The sequence below is a fragment of the Neofelis nebulosa genome, chromosome 14 (genome assembly GCF_028018385.1).
Source record: "Neofelis nebulosa isolate mNeoNeb1 chromosome 14, mNeoNeb1.pri, whole genome shotgun sequence".
NCBI classification, from domain to species: domain Eukaryota; kingdom Metazoa; phylum Chordata; class Mammalia; order Carnivora; family Felidae; genus Neofelis; species Neofelis nebulosa.
The window spans coordinates 8,136,472-8,152,197 of record NC_080795.1 but is presented as its reverse complement, the minus strand read 5'-3'; the positions used below and the strand labels follow the sequence as shown (position 1 = coordinate 8,152,197).

Genomic DNA, 15,726 nt, shown 5'->3' with positions numbered 1-15,726 from the left:
GAGAAAATTTCCCTTGGTCCCATTATTGGAAATACAAAAGGATAACACCTGACCCTAGCTTCTTCCGCTTTCATCCGTGTTCTGACAGTGGCCGGGCGCGTGTGCATGTGCGGGCAGGTCTGTGTCTACGGAGAGTGTGTGTTCAGGGGTGTGTGTGTGGGAACGGTATTGGCACGTGTGTAAGGGTGTGTGCACGCAGGGGAGCGTGTGCGTCAGGGTGGGTACACCGATGGGTGTTCAGGGTGTAATTATGTGTAAAGACATTTGTGTGCGTAGATGAGTGTGTGTGCTAAGGGCTGGGGGGGGCGGGGTAAGGGCACGTATGTAGGAGCACGATGTGAGGATGTTCGTGTGTGTTTGTGCAGGAATGCGGATATGCAGGCGTTCTGTGTACGGGGTGTTAGATGCACGTGTATAGCTTTGCATGCACACAGACATATGCGTGTGTGTGTGTGTGTGTGTGTGTGTGTGCATGTGAAGTGTCATGTCCGGGGAAGAAATTTTGAGACGTGGGCCAGCCACGAGGACCTGTGGGAAGTGTGGAAGAACAGAGGGGTTCGCTCCCACGACCCCGCGATCATGCCCCGAGCCGAAATCGAGAGTCAGACCCTCAACGGGCTGAGCCACCCAGGCGCGCCCCAAGCTCGGGAACCTCCGGACTCGCTAAACTTCGGGTTTTGGTGTTTTAAAATGAGCAGACCGCGACTTCAGTGGGGTCTCACCGAGCCCCAGCCTGTCGAGGATGTAGCGTAGCTTGGCTCGTGGGAAATTCTCCCCGGACGGTCTCAAAGGAGAAGGAGAAGAGGGAGAAGAGGAAGAAGAAATTTCAGGGAAATGCAAGGAATGCTTTATTTTGATACCGAAAGAGGAACTACTCTGCGTTTGACCTTTCAGACTCTTTTCTGCCGTGTCTAATTCAGAGCCCGGGGACGAGTGCCTTCGGACGGCGTGGAGGAGAGCTTAGTGGACAGCTCAGCTCTGAGCTGCTGATGGAAGGGAAGAAGAACAAGGCCAGGGGTGGGGGGTGGGGGCGAGTTCAGTGAACTTTCATGCACACGGGAAGGTGCCCGCCGACCACCCTGGGGGAGTGTGTCCCCCAAGACCGCTTCTTACTGCGGTGGCCAGGGAGGCACGACTCCCCGGGATTTAGGGGGACGCAGAGCCGGGTCTGAAGACGGGATGCCCGTCCGGGGTGCGCAATGGAATCAAAGGAAAAGCGTGATGCTCTGTGTAATCTGCCTTCATCTGAAGATACGGTTTATCTAAAGAAAACGGGTCGCATTTCCCCTAATTTTTGACTTCCGCTCTTCTGCACCAATTCCTTAACCCTATCACCAAGGCCCATCGCCAGAAATGATAAAGCTTGCCATCGATCGCTCTTTCTCTACTGCCCCTTTTCTCGCTTCTTCTCTCGGGCTGGCGGGGTACCGTTGCGGGGGCTTTTGGCCACACTCTCTCGCTCTGATTCCCACAAGTATTCGGCACGAAGTTGTTTACTGTTGAGCGTTCTCCAGGCACTAGGCTCCCTGACGGGGGCAATTCTTCCATTTCACGGCAGAGGAGAGGGCATGCCAGCAAGATCGTGAGTCTTGCCCCAAACAGCCCAGCTCTGCGGCCTGAGCCCGGGCACCGCACACTCCTCCTCGCCGAGCTGGTGCGGCGGAACCTGATGCAGAGAGAAGCTTTGTGCCAACCCCTTGTGGCAAAAAGAAACTACGGTCAAATCATGCCCTTGTGTTACATAGCGTAAAATGCACGCTCACGGATACTCGTTTGTAAAAAAAGTAAGATGGAAATAAGTAAAGGAGAAGTCTGTCTCCATTCGAAGCCAGTTTAGATGTTAAGAAAAAAAGGAAAAAAAAGTGGACCTTTTGGCTTCATGTGGAACTGATGATCTTGTAAAACAATGAATGAAATTCGTCAGAAATCGAAATTTCTTGATATTGTTTTTGCTTAGCGTGAGGGTCAATCTTCAAAAATGTCTTTTTAACCAATTAAATTCTCAAAGGACATTTTTAAAAGGACATTACAAGTAAAGTTAAAATGAGAAACTGAGTGTAACTACAGATATTAGGGAGAAGAGAGTCCCCACGGGCTATCGAAAGGCCTAGAAGGGAAGGACGTCCTTCTTTGCCGTGAGCAGACTGGCTCATCCCAATTTAGACAGAGCCTGTCCACTGAAGAGGGGAACTATGCATTTTTTTTTGTTTGTTTCTTTTTAAAAGTCTTCATTACTGGGGCGTCTGGGTGGCTCCATTGGTTGAGTACCCAACTCTTGATTTCAGCTCAGGTCATGATCCCAGGACCATGGGATTGAGCCCTGCCTCAGGCTTGGAGCCCGCCTAAAATTTTCTCTCTGTCTTCCTCTGCCCCTCTTTCCTGCTCACTTGCTCTCTCTCTCTTAACAAATAAAAATAAAATTAAAATCTTCATTACTGTTTGTTGTGTTGATGCTTGAGTTCTCTAGATTTAGAACGTGTAGACCTTTGCCAAATAGCATGCTGATTTTTCTGGTAAATTAACTATTATAGGCTGAATTGTACCCCCCTCCCTCTCAGATTCAACCCTTAGTACCTCAGAGTGTGACCGTATTTGGAGATAGGGTCTTCAAAGACGTATTTAAGTGAAAACGAAGGCAGAGGTGTGGGCCCTCATCTGATGTGACAGGTGTCTTTTCAAGAAGAGGAGATCAGGACACAGACATGCACAGAGGGAAGTCCATGGGAGGACACAGGAGAAGGCGACCATCTTTTGGCCAAGGAGAGAGACCTTGGGAGAAACCAACCGTGCTGACACCTTGATCTCAGACTTCCAGCCTCTACAACTGTGAGAAAATAGATAGCTGCTGTAGAAACCACCCAGTCCGTGGCATTTTGTTATGGTAGCCCTAGCGTACTAATAAATCAACCAACCAAGGAACAACAACAACAACAACAAAAACCTTCTCAGGACCCCAAACCTATTGGCATCATCCACCCTATCCTATCCTTCTCCAAAGACAGAATCGTATGTCAGAGAGAGATAGAGACAGAGAAATAAATGTGAACAAAATGTGTGTGTGTGTGTGTGTGTGTGTGTGTGTGCACAGATGTGTACATGTGCATACGGGTACATACCAATGCTTCCTCCTTCTGCTCCCCAAGAAGGCCGGGAGCGGCAACACCCCCATGGAAATGAACACATCCAGTGCCTGGGGCTTGACTTCTCAATACCATCATCCTCTCAAAAGATACAGGACTCCTGGGAGAAACGGTCAATTTTGGAGCTGGGGCAAGGAAAGCACAAGAAGAGGCTGGAAAGAATTATAAAGGTACTATTGAAGGCCGATCATGTTTGATAACATCTCTGCAAGACAGATTTTTCTTTTAGAGCACAAATCCCTTCTCTATTGATTTTTTACTCATTTGTACTTTTTCCACCCTCACTAAGAAAGAAAGCAAGGAAGTACTTTAAAAAGTCCGAGGGCACGTCAGAAGGAAATTGAGGTCACTTTTTATTTTTTTTATTTAAAAAAAATTTTTTCTTAACGTTTATTTATTTTTGAGACAGGGAGAGACAGAGCATGAACGGGGGAGGGTCAGAGAGAGAGGGAGACACAGAATCGGAAGCAGGCTCCAGGCTCTGCGCGGTCAGCACAGAGCCCGACGCGGGGCTCGAACTCCCGGACAGTGAGATCATGACCTGAGCCGAAGTCGGCCGCCCAACCGACTGAGCCACCCAGGTGCCCCTGAGGTCACTTTTTAAAAGCACACACTTGTTAGGGGCTCCTGGGTGGCTCAGTCGGTTAAGCGTCCGACTTTGGCTGAGGTTGATCTCACAGTTTGTGAGTTCAAGCCCCGCATCAGGCTCTGTGCTGACAGCTCAGAGCCTGGAGCCTGCTTCCCTCTCTCTGCCCCTCCTCTGCTTACACACTCTCTCTCTCTCTCTCAAAAATAAACAAACATTAATAAAAAAATTTTTTTAAAAAGCACACACTTGTTAAATTTTGCGTCAATCTGAATATAAAATAATGAGAGTAACAAATTATAATGGGTTCTAGGTAACAGATTGTAGCCTATTGAGTAACATAGAAAGGAAGAAGTTGTGATAATATGTAATTGGACGTATGATGAGGAACAGGATATTTCTATAGTTTCAAAGTTTTTCCTCCACGAAAAGGTTATAAATTATAAAGGGAAGAAAGGTAACCATTTAGTGGAAAAGCCTGGCAGACACAATTTCATCAAGTGACCAAAGTAAGGAAGCGAACTGATATCGTGACCCGAAGGCATACGCTGAGGACACAGCGTCTCTTCTGTGGCATTTCATCAAAGACGCAGCACTGGAGCCTAATCGTGCAAAGAAGCATCAGAGAGGCCCGATCGAGGGACTTCCTGCAAAATAACTGGCCTGTAATCTCAATAAGTGTCGAGGTCCTGAAGGTCAAGGAAAGGCCAAGGAACTGTTCCGGCCTACATGATGCTAAAGAGGCCTGACGGCTACGCGTGATGTCTGATTCTTGTCTGGATCCTTTAGCTCTAGAGGACATTACTGGGATAACTGGCAAAACTGAAAAGGTGTCTGAAGACTGGATGGCAGTAACGTATCAGTGTTAATTTCTAAAATTTAAGAGTTGTTTTGTAGTTATGTAGGAAGTACGCACGAAGTAGTCGCAGATGACCGTGGTTTAACAGGTTTTGTTATCATTTAGGTACGGGAACGAGAGACCGCCATTGAAGATCTATCTAGTTGGTTATAGTCTCCGGGAGCCGTGGCACCCCACACAGGCCCACAAGGGGAAGCAGTGTCTGTAAGGAAGCAGAGGGAGTGAAGGGAAAATGTAGACCAGAGCTTTTACTCTTGCTTCCATGGGAAGAACAGGCGAGGCAGGGCGAGCGGGCGTGGGATTGGCTGTTTTGAACTATCAGTAGGCTCTCGGGCAGAGAAGCTGTCCTTCTTGTCTGGTACCTGCTTTGGGGTGATCAGGTGTTTGGTGAAGATCATGGGTGCGGACTCTGGCTTGGTTGGTTTGCATTGAAAAGCATGCTCGATGGGGGTTTTCGTTATCTTTAGGAACGGGCTACCCTGCTAGGGGCGGCCCCTCCAGGGGCAGCAAGACCCCAGCTGTCAGAGCATCAGAATACAGAAAATACGAGACATGGTTATCAGAGTTGGGACGACAGATCGGCAACTTCGCATTAAGCGATGGAAGAAAAATGTCTTCATCTTGCACCTGCAACTTTCCTATAAGTTTATGATGATTTTGAAATTAAAAAACAAAAGAGAATGATTTGCAGGCGTGTCTACCTTCACTGCACTGAACTTCTGGATGGCAAAAGGGATGCCTTATATTTGCTTTGCATTCCCAAAGTGCCCAGAACGCTCCAGCACTTAGTGGGTGTGAAACAAGAGTCAACGTTTTAATGAGTGAAACAAAAAGGTCTTGCTGCTTTCCCTTTGTGTCGTTACCTCCTCTGATACTTCCCATTAAAGAATCTGTCCTCTTGGGGACCCCGGGGTGGCTCAGCGGCTTGGGTATCTGACTCCCAATTTCCACTGGGTTTGGTTCATGGTCTCACGATTTCGTGAGTTCGAGTCCCGTGTGGGCTCTGTGCTGACAGCACAGAGCCTGCTTGACATTCTTCCTCTTTCTCTGCCCCTCTGCCACTCACACTCTGTCTCTCTCAAAATAAAAAAACAAACTAAAAAAAAAAAAAAAAAGAATTTTTCCTCTCCATTTATGCGGAGGGCAGTTTGATGTTGCACATTGTGTGTTTTTCCGAAATCAAAGTCTGCTGCTTTTTCCAGATTCTCAAGCAAGTATGAGAAGTCCAGTGTGAAAGTCATGCACCTTAACTTTGTTACGCCCTCCTTCTTCTTGTGCTGCTCGACAATTACTTAGACCCTAAAAAGGACAAAATCAGAGTTATTTTTACAGGTACTGACAACAGGCTTCCATTATATTCCATACTGGACGAGTGGCCATATTTCCTCAAATGGGAGTTAGGGCTTGGCAAACAGAAAAATTTAAATTAGAACTTTCTGGAAAATCTGGTCATTGTATTTACATGAGATGGAGAAAAGTTTCCGGCATGAGTTACAGAACAGTGACTGTGGGGAGGGGAGTTGAGGGAAAGGGATGCCGTGATGTGCCAGGTTTGAGACTGAGAGAAGGTGATTGGGGGAGGGGCAGCCATCTTCCCTTTGCACTGACGTACCCTCTACTGGTCCTGAGGATGGCCATGGGCTCGGGGAGAATGGGGGGAAGGAGGAAGAGACCCTCCAAGATGCTGAGAAGGAAAAGGAAAGGAAGTCATGTGGTTGTGGAGCCCCCTGATTGGGACCCCACTCCCTGGTCTATTATTGTTGAAAGATGGTGATGGGTTGGGACATATTAGTCAGAGGCCACTAGAGCTGATAGGGGACCATCGTGCCACCTCAAGAGACACTAGGGATTACAGAAACCAATGAACAGAGTGTCCTTGTATGTGGGGTGAGGGATATGAATAGACGATGTTCTCACTGTAGATACATTCGTGGGAGATAAAACCATAAAGAGATGTGCAGGAAGTCAAAGAGTTTGGGGGTGTGTGATTATTCAAAGGTGACACCAGATCGGGATTATTCAATAGGCAGACAATGTAGGTGCACAGAGCACTAGCAAAAGAGGGGCAGGGTCAAGAAGGATAGGAAAAAGGGGGGGTGAGAGGGAGGAAAGATACAAGGAATGGAGAGAAGAAAGAAGAAAGGAATGGAGGGAGAGAGGGAGAAAGGGAGAAATTACCCCAAATTTGACCATAGAGAAATCTAGAAAGAAGCTGTTTTGTTTCAGCATACATGTATTTTTGTATCGTATGGCTTACTTACCCATCGCTGTTGCTTTGCAAGACATATGAAGCGCACGCTGAACTTTCCGGGGCGAGGGACGTGTTGGAGACGAGAGCAGGTGAATGCCAGAGCCCTTCAGGGCCTGGCCAGTGATGGCCGAGGTCAGACGTCCCCCTGGTCTGGCCTGCTGAGGCCCAGTCTCTTTTTACGAAGACAACTCAGGCCTTTCAAGCATTGAAAACAAAACTTCACACTTGGGATAAAGGTTTGAGAAGATCTGCAGGCTTCGCTTTAAATTACAAGTTACTCGCTGCGTGTTGTAATTCTTGCCCCGTTAACCTTGAACCAGCCTTCCCAGGGCACGTCTGCTCTCACACTGTTAACACGAGAGACACGCTTGTTCGGGAAAGGCCACAGTCCTCTGGTACCAAAAATAGCAAAGCAACACGTTTCCCAGTTTCCAAGACATGGGGACAACGGAGGCCTGGCAGAGGCCCAGGAGACACCCCAGCGGCCCTCAGCCCCTTCCCTCGGAGTGTCCGTGATCCCTGGAGCTCGGAGCCCTTCCCTTGCGGTCAGCACGGGGGGTTCGGCGACCTCTGGCACGTCCACGGCCGTGCTCGAGTTCTGCCTCATTGGCTGCCTTCGCCACGTATGACCAACTGAGGCTTCCCCCGGAACCTTAACAGATGGTCTGCTCTGTGTCGTGCTCCCGAAATAACACTTCTGGCCACTCGGAAAAGAGATGGCCAGTTATCAGGAGCCATCTGCAGTTGGGTGTTGCCGGCTATTTCCTCAGACGTCAGCCACCAGGAACTGCCCCCAGACCGTGCTGCATTATCAGCGGCTGGTATAAATCTAGCATCCTACAGCCCTTTCCGATAACTCTACCGTTTCCATGAATCTATAGCTGCCTTTATACCGGGCCTCTAAATTTGAATGAAAAGTGAGAGCATTTATTCTGTTCATCAAATTTTTTGGCGTAAACAGAGCTGACCTTGGGAATGTTCTTGGGGTCCAGTTAATTGTTCGGCCCCACGTAGATGTGTCCCCAGATCTTGTTATCTCTCTTTCATCCCTTAGCGGGTATATCGTAACCCCTAAAAGGCAGGGAACGTCTTATCCTACGGGTCAGTCATGGTAAGAGGATTATTCTTTATGGGCTTCGAAAGGACATGTGTGAAGTCAGTGTTCTTCTTTTGTAGGCAGCAGAGGAATGTGAATTAGATAGAAATCTAGACAAGATTAAAACCAAGCTACCCAGCTGGTGGGGTCAGCACTTCCTTCCCGCAGCTCTGTGGTGCTGGGCGGGCCACAGCCTCCATCTGGCAAAAAAAAAGAAATAAAAATTAAAAACATAAAGGTTATTCCATGAGATCTGTGAACCTTCCATGTAGATACGGCCAGATTCATAGACCGTCTCAGGAAGGTGGGGCTCTTACCAGTTTCGCAATAAATGCTCGTCCTGGATGTTGCATTTTCTTTGGGAAAGACCTGAGATGGGTGAGGGGTTATGATGAGGGGGATCTATAATTCTCATGGTAGGGACTGAGATTATTGGATGGTGAAGCTGGCTGTAAGGGGCAGATACAATCCTCCTGGTTATCGGAGAGGGTCCTACCCCATCAGGATGGTCCGTTTGGTTGGCTGTGGATGAGGTGACTGTCCCAGACCGAAGAGCAGAATCGAATGGGAGGAATATGGGAAGTGAGAGACACAGAGAACTTTTGTCCTGGACTGTTGTAAGGAACTAAGCAAGTCCCCTGGAGAAGGCTCCCCGCGAGGCAGGAGGTAAGGCCATTATTTGAGAAGCCACATCGCGTGGAAACAAAATAGTAGCCACAGGTATCAGTGTTCACGTTCTAATAGCCACCTTAAAGAAGGCAAAAAGAAGGTGGACTTCATTTTAACCATATATTTTATTTATCTCCCAACATCCAAAATCCTATCGTTAAACACGCAATTGATATAAAAAATACTAATATGTTTTGGATTCTTTTTTGGAACTGTTGGAAATCAGGTGTGTGTTTTCCACTTAGAGCTCTTACCGCCCACATGTCTAGTTGTCCTTGGTCGCGTGCACCCTGGACGGTGAGGTGCAACAGACTTGCAAAGAGCTGAGGCAGTGACTCCTGGGACCCTGAGCTTGTCCTCTGGGAGCGGAGGGTATATGATCACTACTATCTGAAACCTGTTTTTTGTTTGTTTGTTTGTTTGTTTGTTGGGACCGTGACTGTAGTTATTCTCTGTGTGGCTCCTTCCTTGGTGGTCACTCCCCTTTGCTTGATAAATGCCAGGCACGTGTTACCCTAAGTGGAATTCTGAAAACTCATGTGCTTGAGTCCCTGGTGGGAATATTTAGGATAACGTAAAGAGAAGCCAAGAGGAGTGGCTTTGGGCTTGGGACCACGGGTGAGGAGGGAATCCCAGAGAGAGACGTCCCGCTGTTCCTGTCCACTCGGACTTCTTCCGGCGTTTTCTGTAGCTGTGGCCAGGGTGGCGACAGACCCAGTGCCTTTCTAGGGCTCAGCTAAGTGGGGTCCGGAAATATATGAAGGTGGAGGGAAGAGAGAATGAAATAAACGGCAACGGATAGAAGATACAGGTACGACAACGTCAAGCTGTGGTTGGTAACTCGAAGGCTGTGGCAGCCGCAGGCTGGGACCGCCCTCCATGTGGCACCAATGAGACAGAGCGTGTCGGAAAAACTTTGGGAAGCAAAGAGAATAGATCGATAATGACCGTAGAAGATCCCCCTCCTGGGCCAGTGCAAGAAGGGGTAGCCCTGTGGCCTTTTATCTACCGTTCAGCCTGAGTGGATCCGGGGTGACCTGGAAATTCAAACACAGGATTGTCATTACCAGTAATGGTACCAATCAGTTGGTGTTGGGCAAAACTTTTGACGTTCTTCTGTAATCAAAAATAGCATCATAGGCAATTTGATGTATGAAAACAAAACAATGGGGGCGCCTGGGTGGCTCAGTCGGTTAAGCATCCGACTTTGGCTCAGGTCATGATCTCAGGGTCCATGAGTTCGAGCCCTGCGTGAAGTTCCGTGCTGACAGCTCAGAGCCCGGAGCCTGCTTCAGGTTCTGTGTCTCCCTCTCTCTCTGCCCCCGCCCCGCTCACTCTCGCGCTGTCTCTCAAAAATAAACATTGAAAAAACTTAAAAACCAAAACAAAACAATGACAAAATATAATCTGTTGAGAAAGAAAATCTTTCCCATCCGACCTTTATTGCAGCCAGGTATTTGAAAACACCTTGGGAACCGTGTGAACGGTCATTTAAAGTGCTCCCTGGGAGCGGGCATTAGGATTAGAGGGCTTCTTAGCAAACCAGCAATTTGGAGCTGAGGCTGCTTGCTGAGAAGTTCCACTCCAGCAAAGAGTCCCCCCACCCCACCCCCTTGGGCTGCTGTTAGGTAAGGCATGCATTCCTGAGAAGCCTGGGGTGGGGGGCAGGGGGATGCAGTTCCGATTCCCACGACTCCCATGATTCCCATGACATGCCCTGTCCTTTGCGAGAAGGTGCCCTGGCTGTGCCCAGTTCTCTCCCCTCCTGAGTTCACATTCCCGGGGAACAGCAGAGCCTTGTTGGGGGGGGGGGGTCACAATGGGGAGTTTGCAGGGATACCGTGATACCCCATTGGAGTTTCCCTTTGAAATCCTTCTAAGGTCTGAGTCTGCAAATGAATCAGAGAGATCGCGTGGGGGGTGGGGGGGCACAGAGAAGGCATTCAGAAACCCACACTTGTCTTCGCTGGCCCCCACCCTCTCCCTGGACGCCTGAGTGGCAGTTGGAGCCACTGTCTCTCCCCCCCGCCCCCACCACCACCCTGCCCTTAACTATCTCTCCACGGCTGCCCTGGATTCCTCTCCACTCAGCCTGACGCTGTGAGATTAACACAACAAACTGTGCCACTACCCCTTCCTTAAAGTGCATTTCTGCATATTTCGGACATGTGTGCAGAGTTTACTGAACTGTCCAGACTTCCACGCCTCTCTGTGCAGAATATTCTGCAGGCAGATCATGGAGACAGACGCTGAATGGGAAGGCAGGGGGTGCCTTTTGTGTTTTTTTACAACCCCCCCTTCCCTTCTCCTTCTCACGTCACACGGATACCGTGCTCAGACCTCCTTCATTCCGCAGCCTTTCATGAGACCGACTTGGTTGGAGGTGCTGTGCCTGTGGGCTTGCTCTACCTGGAGGGGAGCCAGCTCTTCAGCAAAATAAGGTCTCCCCGAGTTACAGGGTTCAAGGTGCATATTCGTGAAGGTAGAAATTAGGCCCCTGTGCCGCCCCGTCACAGATGCGCACAGATGGCCATGCGACATGCTTTTAGCGTGTGACTCTAGGTTAGGAAAACAAATGATGGGAGCGGAGTGGAGGCCTTTAGCTAGAAGCTGAAAAACAGTTTGGGACTTTTATTTTTAGGAGGCTGGCAAGGCACTTAATATCAGACCCTGGAGACCGACGCTGGAAATCGGAAAGGCAACTTGACCGATAACCTCGATGGCTTCGTCCAACAAAAAGGACAAGACTGCGGGAGGGGCAATGGACGTGATATTCTTTATGAGCATCTGGCCCTTCCTGGAGCTGCCTGTCTGTTCAGCACTGCTTTTATTTTGCATCCCCCACGAACGGGGAGGGAGTGTGGCATTCGCTCCTCTCGGCGCCTTGGGCGGCTCTGAGGTCTGGCTCATTCCACGACCTGGGGCAGAGATCCGATTTTTTTTTTTTTTAATTTTTTTAAACGTTCCTTTATTTTTGAGAGACAGAGCACGAGCAGGGGAGGGGCAGAGAGAGAGAGGGAGACACAGAATCCACAGTAGGTTCCAGGCTCTGAGCTGTCAGCACAGAGCCTGACGCGGGGCTCGAACGCATGAACCGCGAGATCACGACCTGAGCCCAAGTCGGACGCTCATCCGACGGAGCCACCCAGGCGCCCCAGAGAGATCTAGTTTTCATTCAGTTTCCCAAATAGTCACTCACTTTTAGAGGAAAACCAACATCTCCTCTGTCAGTATATCCATCCTTCCTTGTTCCACGCGTTTGGCAACGATTAGCGGTCTGTTTACTGAGTTTGCGACTCAAGGGGCAGGCAGGCTGGCATCCTCACGGGAGGGCTGGGCAGACCCAGAAGGGCCGGGGGCCTCGGGGCCCTGCGGCCTCCCCAGAGACAGAGCACCCTGAAATCCGGTGACACCTCCTGCCCGGAGTGACTTCTCAGGTCCGCAGAGAGCTCGCCAGCTGTCAGCCAGCTGGTCACCCAGGAGGAAGCCCCGGGAATGGAGAAGTGAGAAGTTTCGGCATCGTAACTAAGGGCACGGCTCCTCTGACCGTGGCCGGAAAACCACGAATGGAAAAAGAAAAACTGCCCCGAGAAACATTTGAGAACCTGCCGTGAGTGCACAGTGCTGGGGCTTGATTTCCTCCCCCGAATTATAACAAGCGACCCGTCACTTTTCTTTGTCACTGCAGAGCCTCTCCCCTGCCCCTCGGAGGTTCCAGATCTGACAAGGGGCCTGGTTGAGAAGGGCAAGACTTCCAGGTCGTCTCAAGTTCGGTTTCCAGGAGCGTCTCAGTGAGTTTAGTGACTGCAGTTTAGCCGAGGACAGGAGTGGGACCCCTCCCCTGTGTCCCCGAGCCCGGTCGCGTTTCCAGGCCGGCCCCTCTGGTTCTGTGTGACCTTCTGAGTTCTGTGACGGCTCTGAGCTCTCTTTCCTCCGTCTGCAAAGTCTAGCCAATGGTGGCACTCCTGTCCCAGGCCCTTGTGAAGAATATATGACATTAGGTCCAAGAAGATCATTTGGTAAAGCCTTAAGGCATTGTTTCAATCTTTGGTTAACAAGTAACCAACAGAATCTCTCACATAGAGATGTCAGTGTCTAACCCCAAACTAACTTTCCCCCTCTCTTTTCTCACTTCTTCTTTTTCATAGAATCGTTACACATTTTGTGATTAGATTAAGCCAGTAAACATCTAGTGAGTTCTACAAGGACACTGAGCTATACAGGTGTGGTTTGAAATGCTCCCAAGAACCTTACCATCTAGTGGGGACGAAACACACACACATATTAGAAGTTTTAAGTGGTACTCACGTCACGTTACATAAAAATGTATAAAACATAAAGAATATTAAAATCATATTAAAAACTCCCTAATGCACAATTAATTACTGTATTAGTTTGCTAGCTAGGGCTGTCATAGCCAAGTACTGCACACTGGGTGGCTTTTAGGGAACAGAAATTAATTTTCTCACGGGGCTGGAGGCTAGGAGTCCACGATCAAGGTCTTGGCAGTTTCTTCTGAGGCCTCTCTTCCCTGGCTTAGAGTTGGCCTTCTTCTCCCTGTGTCTTCACTTACTCTGTCATTTGTGCGTACCTGTGCCCTAATCTTTGCACAGAGGGACAGTAGTCATTTCGGATTAGGGCCCACCCTAATGACCCCATTTTTTTTTTTTTTTTTTTTTTTTGGGACAGAGAGAGACAGAGCATGAACGGGGGAGGGGCAGAGAGAGAGGGAGACACAGAATCGGAAACAGGCTCCAGGCTCCGAGCCATCAGCCCAGAGCCCGACGCGGGGCTCGAACTCACGGACCGCGAGATCGCGACCTGGCTGAAGTCGGACGCTTAACCGACGGCGCCACCCAGGCGCCCCTAATGACCCCATTTTTACTTAATTACCTCTTAAAAGACCCTATGTCCAAATGCAGTCAGTCTGAGGTGCTGAGGACTTGTAGTTCAATAGAAGACCTGTGGGGACATGGTTTGACTTTATAACAATAACCAAGTAAACGGTGTGGACTAAGGATCCAGATGCTACCGGGGGAGTCTTGGTGAGTCACAAATGCACTTCCTACAGCGAGCTCAGATCCAAACATACAAATCCTTCTGTGCTTCTCTTGGTCATAGGTTGCCTGCAAATTAGTGCTACTTGAATGAATTGCCATCTTCCAGTTAAATAAATTCCGTAAAATTCCTAACATAGTGTTATCTCTATAGGATGTTGTTCCCCATATGCAAATCAAGGGAGCAAGTTCAAACAGTCATTTGAATAAATGACTTTGCTTGTGAAAAGCAGTAACTAAGTTTATTGCAATTTAATTATTTTTCTCTCTCCCCTCACTCCCTCCCCTTATTCCTTTGGAATGGGGATGGTCCACAGGCATGAAGACTTGAATATACGCAGGCCATAATGATGACGGAGGCAGGTAGTCAATACCGACGTGGGGCAGGAGATATTTTAGGGAAACTCGGTGGTGCAGAGTCGCTATATGGATGAGGTGGCCCTGAAACTGGGGACCTGAACGTACCCGTATATCAGTAGATTCAGTTCCATCAGATTGTCACATGGCTGCACAGAACCTCTTGGTTGAATTTTACATAGTATTTCTACAATAGTTCTACATAGTTCCGAATTGCGTTTTTCTACGTGTATGTACCACAATCTGTTTAAAAATTCAGGTCTTTTTTTTTTTTTTTTTAATCTATGTCTACACTGTTTTCAACTCTTTACTCAAAAGAGGACTGCAGGGAACATCTACATGATGAGTTTTATTTGCATTTAAATTCATACTCTTCTGTAGCCAGACTTTTTTTAGTATAGCAAAGTGTTATGCTCTCGGGACCTCTGCTTCTGCTGGTTAGTCATCAGGGTTCTACTCAGTGACTGAGGTGGGGTGGCTATTACACCCTTTTCTCCACACACACAGACACACACACACACACACACACACACATACACACACACACTCTTCACTGACTGGTTTCTTCCGTAGGGGGACCCACGGCAGAAGGAAGGAACGACCAAGTCAGAGGCAAGTTGAACTCTGGAGTCTGGAGCCCTTGAGTAAGCCCCGGGAGACTGGTAAAGGAAAACCTTTGAAACTCTAGGTAGCATTGAATCCAGTCAACAATAAGGGCAGTCTTGCTACAGAAGTAAAAGAGAGAGCTAAGGGAATTATTTCAACAGCTGCTAAAATCTCGAATAATGTAGCCACATCCCCTAATTTCATTCTCTACAGTATCCATTTCAGCTTAAAGCCTAGTCTAGAACAATTGTTTGTTTGTTTTTTTCTTTTTGGATAGGTATGTCAGAGACAAGCACGGAATAGAGAGTGCATATTTGGCACCTGGTTTAGAGAATAAAGATTAAATACAATACTTTTCGACATGGTTTTCCCCTTTGTTTGAGTCAATTCCTAAATGTTAACAGATTAAACTCTGAAATTAATTTTTAGCTTCTAGCACTACTAGAAAATCAGGACCTGTCAGGTGAAAAGGTAAGTATTTCTGGTTATTGATTCCTTTATTTTTTGTTAAGCTAAAATATAATGGGAACTTCCGAGCTAATAGTGGAGCTCTGTCCTTGGAGCACGAAAAGTTGTCATAAGCAACATGTAAACGAATGGGCCGTGTTCCGATAAAACTTTATTTATAGACAGTGAAATCTGAATTTCATTTCATTTTCACTTGCCATGAAATAAAATACTTTTCTCCTTAAAAAAAAAAAACTCTTTATGAATGTAAAAACCATCCTTCTCTGACAAGCCTTACAAAAAAGGTGGGGGGCCAGATTCGGCCCGTGGACCACGGTTTGCCGAGCCCCGACCTAGAAGAACGGAGGAATTTCAAATATCCAACCACTGTCTTTTGATTAGTTACAGGAAGTTGAAGGAGGATTGGTGTGTGATAAGTAAGATAAGGTGTGCCAGCCAGGGAGTGAAGCTTTCTTGCTGTAAGTATTTCTAGAGACTGGCGATAGCCCTAGCAAGTTCAGAACTGTTGTGTCCCTCCCAGGTTGTACTGTCTACTGCATGCTGGCTTTCAACAAGGGCCACAACATGTTTTGAATGAAAAAACACCTGCTTACGATGCTAACCAGACTCAAAGGCAGAGAGCGTAGCAAATGAAATC

The 15,726-nt window shown here is 48.1% G+C and overlaps 2 long non-coding RNA genes across 2 annotated transcripts; one reads left to right on the top strand and one right to left on the bottom strand.

Annotated features, from left to right (window-relative positions):
- Nucleotides 1–831: 831 nt before the first annotated feature.
- Nucleotides 832–7,651, bottom strand: LOC131494882 (uncharacterized). The gene is made up of 5 exons (XR_009253625.1): nucleotides 6,847–7,651; nucleotides 4,643–5,884; nucleotides 3,117–3,265; nucleotides 2,566–2,824; nucleotides 832–1,887 (listed from the first exon to the last, which is right to left on the bottom strand). It is a non-coding gene; the product is annotated as an uncharacterized LOC131494882 (long non-coding RNA).
- A 4,569-nt stretch (nucleotides 7,652–12,220) lies between these two features.
- Nucleotides 12,221–15,259, top strand: LOC131494881 (uncharacterized). Its single transcript, XR_009253624.1, has 2 exons — nucleotides 12,221–12,392; nucleotides 14,589–15,259. It is a non-coding gene; the product is annotated as an uncharacterized LOC131494881 (long non-coding RNA).
- Nucleotides 15,260–15,726: the final 467 nt, after the last annotated feature.